The sequence below is a fragment of the Mauremys mutica genome, chromosome 5, assembly GCF_020497125.1.
Source record: "Mauremys mutica isolate MM-2020 ecotype Southern chromosome 5, ASM2049712v1, whole genome shotgun sequence".
NCBI classification, from domain to species: domain Eukaryota; kingdom Metazoa; phylum Chordata; order Testudines; family Geoemydidae; genus Mauremys; species Mauremys mutica.
In genome coordinates, this window is record NC_059076.1 from 25782011 (window position 1) to 25801965 (window position 19955).

The 19955-nt window shown below is 41.0% G+C and overlaps 2 long non-coding RNA genes across 2 annotated transcripts; one reads left to right on the top strand and one right to left on the bottom strand.

The window, feature by feature from the left end:
- Nucleotides 1-779: 779 nt before the first annotated feature.
- Nucleotides 780-10760, bottom strand: LOC123370960. The gene is made up of 3 exons (XR_006579660.1): nt 10279-10760; nt 9364-9518; nt 780-1667 (listed from the first exon to the last, which is right to left on the bottom strand). It is a non-coding gene; the product is annotated as an uncharacterized LOC123370960 (long non-coding RNA).
- LOC123370961 lies at nt 7404-16356 on the top strand. The gene is made up of 3 exons (XR_006579661.1): nt 7404-7537; nt 14886-15028; nt 16178-16356. It is a non-coding gene; the product is annotated as an uncharacterized LOC123370961 (long non-coding RNA).
- The last annotated feature ends 3599 nt before the right edge of the window (nt 16357-19955 follow it).

Consider the following 19955-nt stretch of genomic DNA (forward strand, 5'->3'; position numbering starts at 1 on the left):
TTTGAAAGATTAAAACTAAATGGCCATATTAATGAAATTCTTGACAGAAAGGAATTGCTGTTTTACAAAACTGCTCTTTTAAACCATACCTCATACATAACCTACACTTAATGAAGACTTCTTTCATTTGTAAAAGTAATTGTCTTAGCTCCTTAGATACATCACTATATGAACAGCAAGTAAATATTCCTTTCTGGCTATAGCAGAATCATATATTATATATGTCTCATTCAAACCATGTATGGGTAAATCAACACTTGAGCTAGGAGATGCGATTCCCAGCTCACATAGACATACCAGTGCTAGCTTTGCTTGCTTGTGCTTAAAAATAGCAGTGTGTCTGCAGTGGCATGGCAGTTGCTTGGGATAGACACCCTGAGTACAATCCTACCCAATCCCTGGGATATGTATTTGGGCGGCTAGCCCTAGATGCTGCCCTTGCTGCCATGGACATGCTGCTATTTTTAGGTGCTAACTCGAGCAGAGCTAGCACGGGTAAGTCTACGTAAACTAGGAATCACGCCTCCCAACTCAAATATAGACATACCCTATATGTGATTCAGATATATTTAGAACATGTTGCACTAAGGCACTGAAGACTTTAGGATGATGGTTAAGGAACAAATTAATATTGTTTTGTTTTCTATTATTATACATAGGAAATTAAATGCAGTTGTGAAATGATAATATCCAGGTTGCCTGCACAACCATAACTGAGTGCTCTCATACGTGACTAGAACGATGGTCTTTAATTGTATGATCACAATTTCCCTCCCCAACAAGTCTTGTTGTGCCTTATTGGTTGAAATCGGTTTAAAACTAAAACAGACAATTTAATTCATCAGACATGTTTTCCCCCCAATTCACTCAAGTCTAGAACTAATCACTTCTGAGAGCACGTTTCTCTGCATTGTGTCTTTACAATAGAGCATTTTTCTCTTAGTCTACTGTTTACATCATCAAGCTAAATTCTGGGTTCCTTTTGTTTTGATTTCCCAAAGGTCACATGAAACACTGTCCACTATTTTGGCTCAGTTCAGCCACTGGTATATTAAGCATTGTATTAAAAGATATTTGTATAAACATTAGTCAGCTTTGAACAAAGAACGTTTACCAAAGAAATGCCTCCAAGAAATTCTCTGCAAACATTAGAAGTCAAATTTAGCTTTACAATTGGTGAAATTCCCAGAGGCACATGTTTATTCTTGTTATTATGACTCAGTAAACTACAGTTTTTATTATACTGGGAAATTGTTCATTAAAACCACCAATGTGACTCATTTTTTCTGGCCATTATAACAAATGTCTGCAGAATTAAATGTAAGTAACATGGAGGAACTCTGGATACCAAGATCAACAGGTGACCATTAGCAGAGATGTCAGCAAAGTCTGCTATTATACTTCATTTCTTACTCTACCTTCCAGAGGTGCACAAACCTCAAAATGTTCATAGATTGGGGTGCTTATGTGAACTGAATCAAAGTCCTGATGCTTTTCTGAATTTCACAGGTCTAAAACACTGGGCTGGAATACTTACTAGGCAAAGCTGATGAGAGTTTTAATATTTCGTACTTCTGAATGGACTGGAAATACCATGAGCCTTTCTTGTAGTTAGAATTGGTCACTCATCTTTGCTAAAGACTCAGATTTCCACTGCTCTTGAGTATCTGCAAGGTAAAGTTTTACAGTTCATCTCTTATAGTCTGTCTCTCCTAATGAACTTTGTCATCATCTGTGATGATTGGTACAACGTGTTGAAAAGTTATTCACTCAGTAGGTTTTTCATATTTATTAACTTTATAAGCAACAGTCTTATACTCTAGAATACAATCTTACGTGGATGACCAGCATTCAGTACAAAATATTTAGTTGTTCAGTTTAAACAGCTGCCTTGTTTAGCCCAACATTAGCACAGGTCCCGCAAGAGATCATAATAAAAGTGGGCTGTAGCCCACAAAAGCTTATGCTCAAATAAATTTGTTAGTCTCTAAGGTGCCACAAGTACTCCTGTTCTTTTTGTGTATAATAAAACACGTTGACCTCCCAGCTCTTCCTCTCCCCAGATGCTTAGGAAGAAAGATGGGCTTTGCGGTATACCTGGAACGTGAAAGAACCAATTCATACTCAGGCTGATCAAGGTGGAAAGTGAGTTCTAAAATTGAGAGGGATACACAGAGAATGCACTGGCAGGGGCCTCTTTTCACGTCAAATGAGGGAGCTCTGTCGTTGGTACCTACCTCCACCAATTGCAACTATGGTAAGTATGGCATGAGAGGGATGCTTTCTCTCAGGTAACAAGCCATTTGTGCAGAGCCATTTGTGCTCTATAAGTATCTCTAGAGCTTTAGAGATACCTCTATTACTGTAAAAACACCTTGCATTCTTACTGGAAATTTACTGGCATGATTTTAGTTTTCTTCTTTCCTTCTAGACTGACTCCCTGAGAATATTTTATGTGATTTATTGTGCTTAGGCCTTTTTGTGTGTAGAAGGAGACAGAAGATCATCAGCCAAATCAATATGTCCTGATGAGGTGGGGGAAATTGGTCATCTTATCTGCTTTTCCACATTAACTGATACGTTGTAATGAGAAACTCTAAATCTTGGAGCATTAGAAACAGTTTCCACTCATTATCGATTAAAACTACTGGAAGATGCTATTTTAGTCACTCACTGTTACCTTTTTTCCCCCTCTAAAGTAGAGAAGCCAGCGTGTTCTCCAGTCATATTGAAAACATCCATACTTTCCCTTCGCATGAATTTAGTAATCATGAAAGGTGCTCTACTGACAGCTCCGGAGACCAGAGTCCTCTGCTAAGCCACAAAACAGGCAGTCTCTGTATGAGAATCCCCACACAGTCCTTCCAATGTTTCTAAACCAGATCTGCAAGGGACCGCCTCTAGCTCATACAGGGTAGCTCAGTTCCATAAATGTTTAGTCCTTGACCTCCCTGCTAAAACTGCCAAACAGTGTGCCAGTGTTTGGAGATATGGACACTTGTCCCTTGGGAACTGGACCAAGGCAAGCAAATTAATTGAATAAAACATGTCAAACAGCCATAACTACCTAAGCATTAAAAGGAAGTCGGAGACATTAGCTGTACTAATATGGCATGTGTGTGTTAGTGTAGGAAGCTGCATTCTGTACCAATAACTTAAAAAACTGGAGACCAGCCATCTCTTTTTTTGGTCTATTAAATGACCAGTCTTTTCTTGGCTGAGGTGCTTAAGGGATGACAAGTTACTAGAGTAAATACAACATTAAAGCAGGAAATGTCACGAAGGGTGGGAAAACTCAATTTTGCCAAATACAGAACCTACTCCAAAGTTATTTGTTGTTCTTGCACTTCAAACAGATCTCTGAGCATTCGAGCTTTTGGACTGCTCTGGCAGAAAGTGTTGATGTGCTTGCACTCAACTGCCATAGCTACACGCCCACATCCAGCCGCAGTGACAAAATATTTAGCATAGTTAAGAGAGGGTATAGCTATATAGCCATACTCCAGGAGAGGAGTTAATTGCCCTGGTCCTTGGCAATACATTTAACAACTACCTAGTCAGTTTCTAATGCTCCCTTATGTAAGCTACTCCAATCTAGCTCCTTTTCAAGGTTCTCATTTTATCATCTGGTCTACGAAGGAGGGTAAAAACCATGTAAATCAAGCAAAAGTCAATACTGCAATGCACATCTGAATCAGTTACAATTTAGGTTGGTTGCTATTAGGAAAGCCACTAGCCCTTTAAAAATGGCTGCAATGTGTCCAAATAAAATGAAAGGCGTGCAAGAGCAGTGATCTGAGCCTGCATAATGAGTGGCAGCATCATATTCCATCTCAGATACACAATTGTATAGAAATATACACACAACTGGTTAGGCTGCAACTCACACAACTGTAAACAAAGTGTATTAGACACTTCAGTGCTTGGTCTCCATCCCTGCATTCAGGCCGTTTTAACTGATGTCACACAAAGGAGAGCTACAGCTCAGGCTGCCTGAATCATTTTGCTTTTATTCTGCCTGGGTTTTGCAAATGAAGCCATGCAGCTTAGATTTGCAGAGGTTCACAGCCCTTCACTTTCAAGGGCTTGTGAGCATAGAAAGGCCAATTCAAGTTGGCCCAACACCCCCCCCCCCCCATTCCCCCAGCACAATTGGTCAGTTCCAGGCACAAACTGAGTTTCATGATTTTTTTCCCCACAGGCTATTCCCCACCCCCAGAGAATGCAGACAGAGCACACCACGCAGCCTATGTGACCGTATGAGGGGAGAGGAAAGCTCTGAAACCTCCCCTAGTTCATATCTTCTGGGGGAGTTAGGTATCCTGCTCATACGGAGTGGTCAAAAAATTCCCATCCAAACTTTTAGTCAGCAGAAAAAGACTTTTTGACTGAAACAATTTTCATTTGGGTCATTTAAAAAAAAAAAGAAAAGAAAAGAAAAAAAGTCATGATATTTTGGTGGGAAAAAGCCCACTTTTAAAAATCTTTTTTCTGCTCGAGTGAGTTGCTGTGCGGAGGGGGAAAGGAGGAGAGAGAGAGAGAACACTTGCTCTCACTTTTTTATTCTCCCCATACCCTTTTTGCATGTGTGCCTTTGTGTGGGTGGGTGGGTGGGAGGGGAAGCAGTTAAAAAGTGAGAGAAAGCAGAGGTATTGAATCTTAAAGAGCTGAAAAAAAAATTCATTTTGAAATTTTCCCTTTTTTCTGACCAGCCCTACTGCTCACCTCTGCTACGGTCTGCAGGAACGCTGCTGCTCCCACCTCCCATCCTTCTCTCAAAGCCCATCTTGCAGCAGCAGGTTGTGGAAGTCCCCTCTTTCGGCTGCTGCCTTTGTCTCCCTGAGGCCAGAGTTCTATACGTGGCACTCAAGGGAAACCCAGGAAATGACTTGTAGTCACTACCAGCGTGGGCTGGAATTCAACTTAGTTGTCCCCTAGCTAAGGCCTTAAACTAATTGAGTCAGAAGCAACAGGGGAAAGAACCAGGCCTGCTCCACTGCTGCAAGGCAGCACAGCCTCCCTTCCTGAGAAACTTGCTGCTCTTAGGAAGCAGCAGCTCCACCACACCATTCCACCAGTCTGGTTTTGATATCAGCGGAGACAGATGAAATCTGATGGGAAAGTTGTGTTGATGTGCAGAGGTAGTCATGAGTCAGCTCTGGACAAGCCCAGACCATCTTACCTTCAAAGGAACCTCCCCCTCACCTCCATAAGCTTGAATAAGAGGTTCCCATGAACCTTATAAGAGAGTTTAACTAGGTCTGGTTTCTGGTTTCTCTCAAAACATCCTACCTAACACTTTTCGTGACGTATTTTGTATATGTGTACACACATACGTCAGTGGTTTCCCTAAGTCTGTGACTGGCCTGAGCTGAGATCACCACTCTGAATAGTACTGTATGTGAGAGCTGAAGCTGAATTTTTTTCCCAGCAATCTGAGTAAGAAAGTGTGACTGGCTCCAGTGGAGTGCTCACTGTAGCCACCAGATGGTGATGTAATGTAAGTAAAATTTATTGCAATTAACTGCTTCCCACACTAGGTGATGTTCTACGTAGAGCATCCATCGCGGTAAGTAAGCACATTAGCTATAGTGCCTCTGAAGTGCACTGCCCTTCAGGGCGCACCTTTAGTAAAGTTAACTATCTGATAGTGCTGGATATTTTATCCCCCCCCCCCCCACACACACATTCTTTTTGTGAGTATAATATATTTCTGTCACAATTCAGCATGGACCCAGCTCAATAGGACGCAAGCTTTATTCTTGATACCTGCCCTTACTGATGTCTCCACTAATGTCCTGAACAATGTACCCAGACAAAACTCCTACTGAAAGTATTAGTTTTCCCAGCATGCAGAATGGCAGAGTACTGTATTCACTATGTAAACTGCTGCAGGCAGTGAGGGACAGTTTGTACCATATAACAGGAACACCTATGCAACTTCATTGGAACCTGAGTCACTGTTACTATAAGCTGATTGAATGTGACTAGCTAAAGTTGGACTTCTTGAGAGTGGTCTTAGCCTCTCTGGTTAGAGTGGTCAGTGACATCACTTTCTCTCCAGCACACAGCAGCTTTCTCATCAGAGTTCACAGATGCTTAACCATCTGAGTTGACATTAGCAGACTGGCATTGAAAGTCCTGAGAGAGCGCTGAGCCTATTTAAGCAAAACTGTACTTGAACATTTTAAGACTGAATAGAAATTCCTCCAGTTACTTGCCTCTTCTGTAGGTGTAACCAATGTCTTCTGGGCTTCAACCCAGGAGGTGTTCTGCCACCAAAAGCAGAGGTGGTTGAGTGAGCACCCTTGGCTCAGTTGCTCTGCTCATACTCCACTTCCAACATATTACAGCCACACAGACAGGTGTGAACTAGATTTCTGAGATGACCTAATTTTTTTAGGACACATGAAATGAAATACTCCTGCATTTTCATTATGCCCATTTTTGAATGCCATAAAAGAGTATGTCTCTGCAATATCACCATAACTGTCATGGGGCTGTGAAAACAGGTGGAATAGGGATATTGCATAGATTCAAGCAGTCACAGTAATTTTCCTCCAAAATGAGCTCAGTTTTGCTGAAAAGGGTTGTATTTTACCACCACAGTTCATGAAAATGGAACAATTTCCTAGTGTGTATTGAAATGCAGAAGCCCTCTACCATTTATGATTTCACTAGTATTTTGCTCATCTCTAGTGAACACAGGGGGACCTGATCGGTGCATAGGACTTGTTCTGGGCCTCTGAATGGGGAGGAGTGCAGATTTGCCAGTGATAAGGGAGAAAAGGAAAAAAAGTGAAAGAGATTAGGAAGAAAAATGAGATGTTTGGCCAGACTCGGGGCATCCAGAACAGATATTGAGAGAGAGTCTGAGATGCAAGGCTACAGAGGGGTAACAAAATTGGGACTGACAGGTCAATTTGGGAGTCAAAGAAGGGGTGGCTGGTACTAAGGGAGGGGGACATCTAGCAAGAATGAGAGTTATGGTGTCTGAGTAGAGGAAGAGGCGTGAGAGTCACTAGAAAGGGGCAAAGGGGAGAAGAACAACAACATAGTTCAAACCTTCTCCCCAGGCACGGCTACTCCTAAGATTCCCCTCATGACTGTGCAGCCTACACCCAATGTCCTCTCCTCCTTGGAGGACCACTCCCTAACCCAAGTTGGGTAATGAATCCCTTGCCTCAAGGAGTCAACAGAGCCCACTTAATCCTTTCCAAGCAGAATTAACACCAGCTAACATGGCAAACACTCATTCCTATAAATCAATCATGTATTCAATTGTTTGGTTTTTCTTTACTCTAATTACAGTATACAACATTTAGGAGGCGCACCAGTGGACAAGATCATCACAGAAGCCCTGAACACAGAGAAAGTGAAGCAGGGGGGAGTGATCCGCTGTGCTGAAAGCCACAGAGTTCAAAGAAGAACAGAAAAACTGTTTCTTAGAATTTAAATACCAGCAAGAGGATGCTGAGCTTCGTTCTCAGGTTTCAGAGGAACTGCAACTAGCCAAATTATGAGAGTCACCAGAATGGTATGTGAATAGTACAAAGGCAAATATTCATCTCATGGCTCGGAATTAAATTCAATGATCTGCAGTATACATTGTGTGGAGGGGGAGGGCAGAGAGAGAAATGAAAGCATTGTCAGAATTGCTCAGCAGCCACAGCTGGAGTTGGATTTCTAAGAGAACTTGACTTGACTCCCATTTAGGCACCAAAATAAGTGGCCAGAGTTTTAAAAGATCTCAAAGGACCTTGGGGCCCTTTTGAAAATCTGGCCCCAGTTGTGGTATTGAGTACTTGAAAATCTGGAACTACAGCACTCCATCTTCCCCTGCTCCTTTCAGTTACACCAGTCTGTGTAAATCCATTGTGCGTTTAGTCTGTCTTATAAGTGAGGTGTTGTTCGTCTAATACAATAGGTTGTTGTGTGCTCGACAGGAAAGGGCAAAAGTTGCAGAGTTTAAATTAAACTGAAGTCAGTGGAAGTTTCTGCTTTCATCTACGTGGGTGACTTTGCCCTGAAGTGTTTAACTCCCTTTAACTATTTATTTCATCTGTACTTCAAAACCATGCTATTTTTCAAGAGCAACAACTTAAAAACAATAGGCAAAATTGACCTGCCTCCATCAAAATTACTGGTGTTGTTCCAGGTATCTGAGATTGGCTTGTTAGCAGTTATAAAGAGAGTTTGCTTTTCTAACATTGTAGTATAAAGAGAGGAATAGTTTATTCAGAAATCAGTCTGAAGAACTTAATATCCAGCCATTGATTCTTCATATTTTAAATCTGGAATCCGCAAGAATCTCCTTAAACTATGAGGTTGACTTAAAAATTCTGAAAGTAGAAGAACAGGCCTGAAAATAATTTAGGGCTCAATCCTACTACGTACATAAAACTCTCATTTACATTAATGGAAGCAATGTGTTCTGTTTATAGAAACATGAAGATGAGGTGTACATTTGTGCACTTTGATATATGGTACAGGTTTTAAAAGCACTTAAGTACAGACAGACATGCCAGAGTTGGACTCATTTATAATGGATGCACATTCTGGGTCACATGTATCATGGGCTATTTCTGTACCATGTAAAAGTGGAGCAAGCTGAAGCTGCAGTTCCATTCATATATTTATAATTTTGAATGGACAATTGCTATTCCTGCCAGGCAAATTCAGAGAAATGGATTTTCTAAGGAATTTTTTGCTGCTATGCTATATGTTGTATGCATCTAAATTAAACCAGGAAAGCCTCTTGGTCATAATCTGAGCAAACTAATAGACATTCTAATCACTATTGATTTACAATAAGTCTGATAATGAGCTGCTGGAAAGACTTTACTAAGCTGCACATAAGTGCCTGGAAAAGACTCAGTCAGTTTACAAAGGAGAGAGTATCACTGGTAGGGAAAAAACAAAACAAAACAGATAAACAAAAGGTTTCATGGACAAACGGTCCCAGTTTTCACGTTGAGATAAATTCGCGTTTTGCCACAAACGTAAGTAAGTAGTAAAGTTTGTTGTCCCAGGAGTAAGCCATGGACCATATTGTGACTCCAAGATTCCTTCTGAGGTGGGAGGTGATTTGATCCAGCCTTATACTTGATGCTAATTTCTCCCTCCTCCACATTGGCTCAGTTATGATAGCTGCCATGGTGAGGGAGGTGGAGCCAAGGCTCCTCCCACTCCCATACCTGTCTACCCACTCCCCACCCACCTGCTGTCCCCTCCTGTGCTGCTACCGGTATATAGGTAGCCCATCCAGGGGACTAATGGCACCCCATATGCCCCCTTATTCCCCTGAGGAGGCACATAGGGCAAGTAGTGATCTCACCATTTATCTTGAGAAGGAAAAGTTACCTTTTCAGAGCCAGACTGAATGTATAATATGGCAAAATGCTCTTTAACTTTGTTAAATTTTCAAAGATCGTGTTGCTGGAGGGCATCTTTGACGGTCTTTTTGTTCTGGGTGCGTACAGTCTTTTACCCAATGGGAGCCCGGCCTCCAGGCGCTCCTGTAATACAAATACATAATGATTAAATAATATATAAGAATATACAAATAATAAAAAAGTCTACACGCTATGCTGGTTGAATAACATTCATTTATTCTCTAAATTTCACATGATTTTTCAAGTACATTATTTAAAAAAAAATAAAAATAAAAATCTATTTTAGATTATTCATCCCGCTTAGAGATTTTATGCTAAGGACCCAGGGTGGGACAGAGAATCTGACCAATAACCTTTGATCTCTTTATCAAGAAGTTTATTTCAAGTGTCATTAGCTATTGTTTTAAAGAGGAAAAAAAAGTCACTGTAGCTCAATCCTGCCGATGCTTATGAACATCTTTACACATTAGTCCTGTTGATATCAGTGGGACTATTCCTATTTAGAGAGTGTGGAGTTGAGCATATGGGTAAATGTTTGCTAGATCAGGCACTGAATTGCTAGTGTTTTCTTCCAGGTCCAGATTTGCAGATAAATTGGCCTGGGCTGCTGGCACCATTCCTGCTCTAGCACCTTTAAGGCAAGTACATGGTTTAAAGCAGAGAAAAGGGGCTCTCCAAACCTTGGACCTAGCCAGAATAGGACTTCCTTGGTGCAGGAACTGAAGACAGTTACAGTCTGAGGACACCCTTCCAAGCCTCAGAGTAAAGGAGATGCTATGAGCATGTTAGCACAGAGCTTCAACAAGAAAGTCAGAAAGGAATCCTACAAAGATTGGAAACGTGGACAAATTGCTAAGGAGGATGTCCTGGGTGCATCACTCACCATTGGGCTGGCATTTCCTCATGGTACTCTGAGGATTAGCTGAGGCTGACGCCCCCTCCAATCCACAGCTCACACACCATCAGTCTGTCTCTATGTCTATCTGCAGTCCCTCTCACAGCCTCAGGAACCACAGCATCCTCTGTGTGGCTCAACCCTCCAGCCACATTACTATCAGTGCCCTCCCCCACTTGTAGGGAAGATTTAGCTTCTCAATATTCCTAGGCAATCTTCCCACTCACTACCTCTAGTACCACTTGCTCAGTAACTGGTAGGGGAACCCTGGCCCACCCTCTTCTCTGGATTCCAACCCAGAGACCCTCAGCTCAGCAATCTGGGCTTCTCCTTGGCCTCAGCACTCTTCCTAGTGCTGGTTCCCCTTTTTATCCTGGGCCTACCAGTTTCCAAAGCCTCCTCCCAAAAAAATGACTGTAGCCTGCAGTCTCCACTCAACACTCCCTTTCTCCTAGGAATGCCTCTCTTATTCTCAGCTCCTAAACCCCGCCTATTCCTGCCCAGCTAAGCCTCCTTAATTAGCTTCCTAATTGGTTAATTGACCCATCTGGCCTTTATTAAACCCTGCAAAGTGAGTGTGGGGTAGACATCTCATCACAGAGGAGAACAAAAGACTAGTATAAGCATGTAGGGAGAAAAGTAGAAAGGCTAAGGTACAAAATAAGTTATACATAGTAAGGGACATAAAAGGTAGCACAAATAGTTTTTTTTAATATATTAGGAGCAAGAGAAAGATGAAGGACAGTGTAGGAAATATAGAAGAGCTAATAACTGATGACATCAAGAAGGCTGAGATGTCTAAAGCCTATTTTGTTTCAGCCTTATTAAAAAGATTAATAGTAACCAGATATTCAACACAATTAACATTAACAAAAAGGGGGAAGGAGTGCAAGCTGGAATAGCGAAAGAACAGGTAAATGAATATTTAGCTAAATTAGATTAGCTGGGGGAGGGAATAGCTCAGTGGTTTGAGTACTAGCCTGTTAAGCTCAGGGTTGTGAGTTCAATCCTTGAGGGGCCCATTTAGGAACTAGGGTAAAAATCTGTCTGGGGATTGGTCCTGCTTTGAGCAGGGGGTTGGACTAGATAATCTCCTGAGGTCCCTTATAACTCTGATATTCTATTCAAGTCAGCAGGGCTTGATGAAACTCATCCTAAGGTACTTAAGGGACCAGCTGAAACAATCTCAGAACTGTTAGCAATGATCTTCAAGAGCTCCTGGAGAATGGCAAATAAAGTAACCTATCTTTAAAAAGAGGACCTGGAAATTATATACCAGTCAATCTAACTTTAATACTTGTAAAGATACTGAAACAATTTCTAAGCATCTAGAGGATCACAGAGTTATAAGAATAGACCACATGGATTTGTAAAGAACAAACCAACCTAAATTTCTTCTTTGATAGAGTTACTGGCCTACTGGATAGGAAGGAAACAGTAGACATGATATAACTTGATTATAATAAGGCTTTTGACACACTCCTGCATGATGTTCTCATAGGGAAATGCAGTCTAGATGAAGTTACTATAAGGTGGGTATACAACTAGTTAAAAACTGTCAAAACAGGGAGTGTATATCTTGTGGGATCCCACAAGGATCAGTCCTAGATCTGTTACTATGCAATATAGTCATTAATGACTTGGATAAGGGAGTGGAGAGTATATTTATAAAATCTGTAGCAACCTGGATGGGGTTGTAAGCACTTTGGAGGGCAGGATTAGAATTTAAAACAATCTTGACAAATTGGAAATTTAGTCTGAAAACAATCAGATGAAATTCAATAAAGACAAGTGCAAAGTACTTCACCTAGGAAGGAAAAATCATATGCAAAGTACAAAATTGGGAATAACTGGCTAAGCAATAGTAATGCTGAAAGGGATTTGGGAGTTACAGTGGATCACAAATTGAATATGAGTTAACAATGTGATGTAGCTGCGTAAAGGCTAATATTCTAGGGTGTTTTAACAGGAATGTTGTATATAAGAGGTAATGGAGTGAGTTGTTCCATTCCATGCAGCAGTGGTGAAGTCTCCACTGGAGTAAGTACTATGTCCAATTCCGGAAGCCACACTTTAGGAAGGAAGTGGACAAATTGAATAGAATCCAGAAGAGAGCAACAAAAATAATAAAAATGATGAAAAGTTAAAAAACCTGAGCATGTTTGGTCTTGAGACAAGACTGAGGGGGGACTTGATAAGTCTTCAAATATGGTGAAGTCTGTTATAAAAAGGACAGTGATCAATTCTTCTCCATAACCTCTAGAGGTAGGACAAGCTATAATGAGCTTAATTTGCAGCAAGGGAAATTTAGGTTAGATATTAACAAAAACTTTCTAGAGATGAAGGTAGTAAAGCTTGGGAACAGGCTTCCAATGGAGGTTGTGGCATCCCCATCCATGGAGGTCTTTAAAATCAGGTGGGACAAACACCTGTCATTGATTATCTATGTTTATTTGCTCCTGCCTCAGTGGACTTAATGACTTCTTGAGGTTCCTTCCAGCCCTACATTTCTAGGCTTGTAGGTAACACTGTGGAGATTCTGGACAGTGCTGCTGATCAGTGGTCAGCCTGCGGGAATCACAGTTTAGATGCTTCCCCTGGGCTGCCCAAGTTGTACCAGGGACCCCTCTAGTATCCAAAACATCCTAGGATAGTTTAATGCCCCTTACCCCCTACTCTCTGTGGACCTTAAGACACAGAACAGTACCTCACCCAATAGCTTTTTATCATCCTATGCGGCACAAAATATTGAGTAATTTGCAATGGGAGCACAAAGGCAATGTAACAGAGCATGTGGGTATGATCCTTGGGATTTTTTTGTTTTTTTCCCCAAATACTTGCAGTTTGGTGTGTTGCAAAGCAAAACAAACAAACAAAAATTGTTCTTTAGGATTATCCTTAAGATCAAAGGATAAAAATCAACCCTGGCAGCAATAGGTTAGAATTATTCAGAGACGGAGATGAATGCTATGGAAGAGAATTGGTTTGTTTTGTAAATTTCACTGAGACGACAAAACTATGAATGATGACTATATACTGTGAAATAACTTGTCCTACATGAGATTGAATAGGGAATTCCTATAGCATATTGGCTGTTACAAGGAAATAATTTAAAATTATATATAGAAAGCCTATTTTTTAAAGGTATAAACACAAGAGAACAGAGTTAAGATTGGAGTTTCATTTTAACTGTATAATTCATGACTTCAGAGTTCTTGATTACTTAATGTTAAAGTTCCTTAATATTGGGGAGGAGGGCATCTATTTGTTTTGGGCTTTGGGGTATTGAATTAGTACATACGCAATGAAGAGGTGAACAGAGAAGGTCACAAACAGAACATAAGCATCCCCTCTTTAATCCCCGCCCAACACCCATGGTCACTTCCCAGAGAGCAACTCAACCTGAAGAGTTATAGGGAATATGGCAGACAGCAAACTCCCTTACTGCCTGTGACAGCTCCCTCAAAAAGAAATTGCAACAGAACCAACAACCCAGTATTTCAACCAAGACTAAATATTTACACACAGTCTTACAGGTTCTTTTTCTTAGCGTATGAGCAAAGGCACCATCTGCTGACCCCTGCCATAATATAATTAATTTGCAAAAAGAACATTTAATGTATATTTCATTAAAATATACATCACTGGGGGACGGGATAGCTCTGGGGATTGTAACGGAATACAGAGCCTTCCACTCCTGGGTAGCTAGTCTAAGGCCAGCTCATATGAAGAGTGATGGAAAGTTGCTACCGTCTGGTGGTCTAAAGGAAATGTAATTTGGTGAGGTTATTTCTGTGCCCAGTGGACAGGTAGCCAGGTTACAAGAGAAACAACCAAAACTGGAATGAATTGGCTCTGATTTTGGTTGTCTCAACAGAGAGGTGGAGTATTCAATGGGCATAGAGAGCAGATTATCCTCTCATCAATCCGAGTCAGGGCTGAGGTATGTTGGCACAGTGCTGTGCTGGATGTTTTCCCTACCACTGCTTTTGCTGCACCTGGTTGGTGGATGAACAAAGGACCTTTCTCAACCATTGCACGGACAAAAATAATTTTAAAATGTATTAATTTAAAAATTGTCACTAACAGCAATCTCTGGCATGGCAAAGAAGGGGAACCCCCTGGATTTACTGCCAATGGCTGTTAGCTTCTTCACAGGAAAAAACTAAGTTCAGTAAACCTCTATAGAGGACATAAACAGACATGTTGTTTTTTCCCAGCTATTTCTGAACTGGGCCACGTCCCTAAAGAATTTCAGTTTCCTGTTCAGTGGCGTCTCAGCAAAATGATTGCAATATACACAAAGATCATCTGGGAATTGCTCTGAAACCACTTACCTTCCTGCATTCTGTTTTTGCAATACAATATAAATCTGCTGCAGCAAAGTGACGCTTGTTCAGCTGTTATCCAAACCCTCCCCTACTTAGCTAAATAATTTTGGTAATTTAAAGTGTGGCTCCTGCTGGGATTGAGGCCAAATGGAAATTTCAATAACGCCCCTTTTTGTGTAATACATTTGTATTTTGCTTTGGGTTCATATATGAAGTAGATAGTTTTGCCCCTGCTTCCAACATTAATATTCCATCTCTCCCCAGTGTTGTCCCTCTGCCATTCTACAACCTTGCAGGTAAAGCTGTGCACTGGAGGAGAAATCAGTGATGTGGAGTCCAGGTGTAACTTCCTTTCTATCTATCCAAACACCAGTCCTGGAACAGAGGCAGTCACAAACAGCATGCAGGTAATCCTCTTTTCCTGAAATTGCAGGCCTGGTTCCCAGGAAGCTACTAATCCTCCACCCCCATCTTCCCTAGCAAGAACTGCTTCCTAATATAGAGAATAAAGCAGAGAGCAAATGCTGCTATCTGCCCCAGTTTCTCTTAAAGTATAACTGTATAACAAACAAAAATACAGCAATTCTTCAAAGACTAAAAACTTGCTCACATATTAAGAAAAATTGTTGGTGATAGAATGTGTAACAATAATATCTGGTGTCTCACACCACAACAATATTGTGGGAAATTACAGTACAACCTGCTTAGTGAACATGTTTATAGTGAAGTTCCACTGATAAGGCCAAATCCTGAAGTGTTTACTCCATTTCTACTCAAGCTAATTTCTAATGAAGTCAAAATAAAAAACTCAGCAAAACCTGCGAAGCAACCTCAGGATTTTCAGAGAATAAGTGTTTTATTTTTTCCTTGGTGTTTCAGTGATCTTTCATTTATAGGGCCTGGTCCAAAGCCTGTTGACGTCAGTAGGAGTCTTTCCATTGACTTCAATGGGCTTTGAAACAGGCCAAAAGTTCCACTGTGGTATTCCCAGTGGAATGAAATACTCTGTCTACAAGGTAGGTGCAAACACAGCATTACAGTTGGAGTTGGTCAACATTTAACAATTGTTTTAAATAAAGCAATGACATTTCCAAAACTACATATTTTTATGAAAGATTATAAACACTGTCAACACTTTTTGGTTGTCATAATGTCATGGCTTTTTAATCCCCTCCCCACTCCAATTTTTTTTGTATCAAGCTACAAACTGAAATGTTTTAGTTTACTGAAGAGGCTTTTTAGTAAATTAAATATTTCAATACACTTTTTGGTACCATTTTCAATAAATAAAAAGCAAGATCTGCATGAAGCACAACCGTAATGAGGAACCTAGCAAGGACAGAGCCAGCCGCTTCTGTTCTTGTTTCCTTCTGAACTGCTTCTGTCGGCTCAGGGACATCAAGAGAAAGCAACTGACATGGGGAGGGGGGGGGGCAAGGCAATCATTCATGCTGCTAAAAATAAGAATAATGCGTAAGTTTTATATAACACGTTGTATCCATAGATCTCAAAGTACTTTACAGAGGAGGTCAGCATATTTATTCCTGTCTTTACAGATGGGGACTTGCCCAAGAGCACTGCAGGCTACATATCTGCTAGACTCCAATACATTGTGATATGTACCTAGCACCCAGAATAGCACATCAGAACCCAATGCCCTACTGAGGAAATGGGGGGGGGGGGGAGCTGCCTCCCCGTGTATTTGTTTTTATACATCCCAGCATGTTGCAGGCTTTTAGACTGCTGAGGAAGCAAATGAAAATTAATGGAGTATCTGAAGGGGGAACAGAGTAAATGACATTAGAGCCATGAGGAAGATAAAGAGAGGGAGAGAACTTTAAGGACAAAATGCTGAGCATAACAAGGCAAACACTGGACAATGCAAGATGCAAAAGAATAAGAAAAGAGTTGTCTCTTGAAGGTTCTCGGAAGCTGCATTTCTTTTATTAAATTAAGATGTCAGTCAACTCCATGAGAGGACTGAAGTCATCAAGATAAACACTACAATACTTCGATCCTTAGCAGATTCTGTTACAGAGGTACCTTGAGACTAATGAAATCCAATTAAAATAGAACCTAATTATACCATACCTGGAAATCCAGTCACTATTGGCCCAGTTCATACGATCAAATTTCAGTTTCTAGAATTAAAAACAGAATCCAAAAGCTGGGATGAAGCATATGTATTATCCTCAGAGGATTGACTAAGAAGGCTTTAATGAGAATTAGATGAATCATTGAAATAGATAAAATTAACATTAATGGTATATAGTCGATACAGCTCTACCAGTCCACAGATTCACCATGTGGGAAAATGGGATTCACAGACAGTTTGGGGTCTGCCCTGTCCCTGAGCATCATGGAGTTACTGAGCTTGGCCTTCTGTGAAGTGGGTAAGGGTTGTGCTGAGCACAGAGCTCCTCAACACACTGTGAATGGAGGTGAACTACCAGTGTGTTATACCAATATAATAAAAACCAGCAGGATCTTATTAAGAGGGATAAGGCAAAGATGCCACATTTATTGTAAATATAATAGTAAAGCAAAAGACAAAAGCAAGCAACGTTGTTTTACTACTTATTTCTATCACTACTTATTTCTTATACACACACACACATATATATATATATATATTCACACAATCATTCATTCAGATTCTGTATAGGTGTTATAGTTACCAGCCTAGACGTTGCTCATGCCAAGTTACTGGCCAGGTATCTTGGTCATGAGGATGGAGCCGAGTCTGTGTCAGATGCATCTGATGCTCCTGGAGCCTGGCAGCAGAACCATAGACTCAAAGTCCTCAGTTTTCAGAGCCCAGTTTTATAAGAATTTATTCCTATGTCAGTTCATGAGAGTTGCTTCATTCTGCTGTTGCTAAATCAATCAGCAGGTGGCTGGCTCCATGTTATCAGATGTTTGTTTTTAATGCCTTTGAGGTGTGGTGGGGTGGATTCCAGTGTGCCCTCCGGAGTGGGGGGGGTCATCTGGTTGATCCCACTTGACACCTTCTTCAGCCAACACTGAATTCTTCAGGCTGGTAACTCCCTAACCATTCATTCATTATTTAAACTAGGCACTCATTCACATACATTCTCTATCTTAATCACATCTATTTTACTGTCTCTTTACCTTTTGGGGTGTTACCAATTTATGTGAGACTCCCTGTCTTTTAACAATCAAAAATAAAGTGAGATGAAAACTTACAGAGGGTGGGGGTCTCTATCTATATACTATAACAGCTACTGTTTTGGCTTACTTAGGCCTGGTCTACACTGGGGGGGGGTGTTTCGATCTAAGGTACGCAACTTCAGCTACGCGAATAGCGTAGCTGAAGTCGAAGTACCTTAGTTCGAATTAGTTACCCGTCCTCACGGCGCGGGATCGATGTCCACGGCTCCCCCATCGACTCCGCCACCGCCATTCGCGGTGGTGGAGTTCCGGAGTCGATGGGAGCACGTTCGGAGTTCGATATATCGCGTCTAGATGAGACGCGATATATCGAACTCCGAGAAATCGATTGCTACCCGCCGATATGGCGGGTAGTGAAGACGTACCCTAAGAGTCAATTGACGTTTAACAAGTTTTATACAAAGTATCTCTTTGAGTTTAACAAGTTATATACCAAGTATCTCTTTGAGCAGGCTTCACACAGACACAGCTGGTGGCTTGCAGGTTAGAGGCTAAATGTTGGGAATCACAAATTTACTTCTAACATAAACCTTAAGTTATAAAGTATTAATTAACAATAAATCAATAAATCATTTCTCATATAAACCATGTTTAATATAAACCTTCTTTAATATCCCTACAAGTGGAGATCAGGGGCTGTTTCACACAATGTTACCAAACAAGGCGCTGCCATGGGGCTTCTGGGTCATTGGGTCCCAAGCCCACGATAGGCAGAACTGCTTGTGTGAAGTGTAGTGCAGACTCTCCAATGCAGGATGAAAAATTTCTGGCTAATGCAGCTTTGTGGAAGTAGCCTGAATGCCTTATTTCTTCTCCTTTATCACAAGCCCTCGCTAGGGCACATCTCGGGTTTTCCTTTCCTCCTCTTGAAATAGGAAACCTCTGGTAATGGGGTTTACAAAGCCCTATACTGAGCCTAGGCAGCAGAAAGAGGAAATTCTTCACTACTTACAGGCAATCAGACTGACCACACCCTCACTCAGGTGGCAGAATATGAAATCCTGGAGGCCTTCGCCCACAGCCATAACCAGTATAGAAAACAAGCCCAGGGGGAGAACAGAGAGGGAGGGGGTAGAAAGGCCTAGGATAGTAGAAAGGTAACAATCCTGTGCCAGGTTGCTACTAAGAAACTGATAAAAGAAGACTGCAAGACCCCAAGTGCTGATAGACTCTTATCCTAAACTGAGTTTATGCACTGGTCTAATTGCAGGCAACTTGAAGGGGACTAGTTAGGAGAAAGCTGACACCCCTAGAGAGATGGCACCAAAAGCAGTTGACACCTCTATCCATTCTTCTCCTAGTTCCCCATACAAACACATCCCAGCTCTGGGCACAATAGCTGTTATTCCACCCCACTTCTACAGAACTGAGTATTTCCTGCAGCTGGAATGGCATAAGAGACTAGGACACAAATTTAGGTAGGAGAGAAGTTTGAGCATCACAGCTTGGGGGATGTGGCAGTAAAATGGCTTTGCAATGAGCCCCAAAATGGCTTGAATCTGCCCTACTAGAGATTGCATTTGTCAGCACTTCTGGCTAGACATAAAATCACATGAGTTAAGAAATGAGAGGCTGAAAACATCTTCAATATAAAAGTGTTACCATTGCTTATATGTAAGCAACAGCCTCATTTTTTTCTTGATTTTAGTGCATAAAAACACCTCCAGACCATAACAATCTCACTACTACAAGATTAAGAGAACCCTACACAAGGGACTCATTCTAATGTGGTCACATTGTTTCCAGTTGGAGAGGATGGGCTCCAGATTTCATGGACAATTTAGAGATCTATCATTTGAAATACCAATAAAGCAAAAAGACTAAATGAAATATTCAATGAATTGTTTTAGTACATTAGTTTCATAGACATTTTTGTGTGATTTACTGCACCCATTAAAATGCTAGTAAATGTTACCTACATTATATAAATTAGAGGTGAGAAGGGGAATTCACAAAGCATATTTTTGTTTGGTCTTGCGTTACTGTTGGCACAGATGTCTTTAAACTATGATTCATGAGCTATAGTCTCAGGGTGGGTTTACTCTTAGCCTGGAGGTACACTTACATTAAATGAGCACTTCGTAATGCATTCACTACAGGTGCGGGGTGGAAAAAGAATCCTGATGGTTAAAATCAACTCTG